Here is a 1,180-nt window from a genome sequence, read left to right as displayed (position 1 = left end):
TCTCAAAAAGGGATAGAACAACCAGAAAGAAACTCAACAATGCCACAGAGGAACTTAACAACACAATCAACAAACTTGACCTCATAGATATATACAGAGTATTCTATCCAACAACGGCACAAGACACAGTCTTCTCCAGTGTGCATGGAACATTTTCTAGAATTGACCACGAGTTAGGTCACAAAGCAAGCCTCCATAAATTCACAACCATCAAAATTCTACAGAGCATCTTCTCAGACCACAATGCTATTAAACTAGAAATCAATAAAAAGAAGGCCAAAATATTAAAGTCGAATACATGGAAACTGAACAACACCCTGCTGAAAAGCGACTGGGTAAAAGAAGAAATTAAACGTGAATTCACAAAGTTCCTGGAAACAAACGAGAATGAAAATACAACATGTCAAAAATCTTTGGGACATGGCGAAAGCAGTCCTGAGAGGACAATTTATTGCAATAAAGGCACAAATCCAAAAAGAGGAAAGAGCCAAAATCAACACATTAACACAGCATCTTCAACAATTAGAAGCAGACCAGCAGAGGGAACGTACAGTCACCAAAAGAAGGAAAATAATAAAGATAAGAGTAGAAAAAAATGAGATGGAACACCGAAAAACTATAGAAAGAATCAACAAGACAACAAGCTGTCTTTGAAAGGATTAATAAAATTGGCAAACCATTGGCAAAACTAAAGAAAAGAGAGAGAGGACACAAATAAACCGTATTAGAAACCACACAGGGGAAGTCACAACAGAACCCAGCGAAATAAAAAAGATAATAACAGAATACTACGAAGAGCTGTACTCCAACAAATTACAAAATTTGGAAGAGATGGATACATTTCTAGAAAAACATGACCTACCTAAACTTATTCAAACTGAAGTAGAAAATTTGAACAAACCCATAACAAAAGAATAAATTGACCAGGTCATCAAAAAACTCCCAACCAACAAAAGCCCAGGCCCAGATGGCTTCACAGCTGAGTTCTACTAAACGTTCAGAGAAGAACTGTCAACAATTCTACTCAAATTATTCCAGAACATAGAAGAGGATGGAAAATTCCCTAATACTTTCTATGAAGCAAGCATAACCCTCATAGCAAAACCAGGGAAGGACATCACTAAGAAAGAAAATTATAGACCAATATCCCTAATGAACATAACACAAAAATCCTCAACAA

This window comes from Chrysochloris asiatica, unplaced genomic scaffold (genome assembly GCF_000296735.1).
Source record: "Chrysochloris asiatica unplaced genomic scaffold, ChrAsi1.0 scaffold00172, whole genome shotgun sequence".
Classification (NCBI taxonomy): Eukaryota; Metazoa; Chordata; class Mammalia; order Afrosoricida; family Chrysochloridae; genus Chrysochloris; species Chrysochloris asiatica.
The sequence above is the reverse complement of the archived record's forward strand: the minus strand, read 5'-3'. Positions refer to the sequence as shown.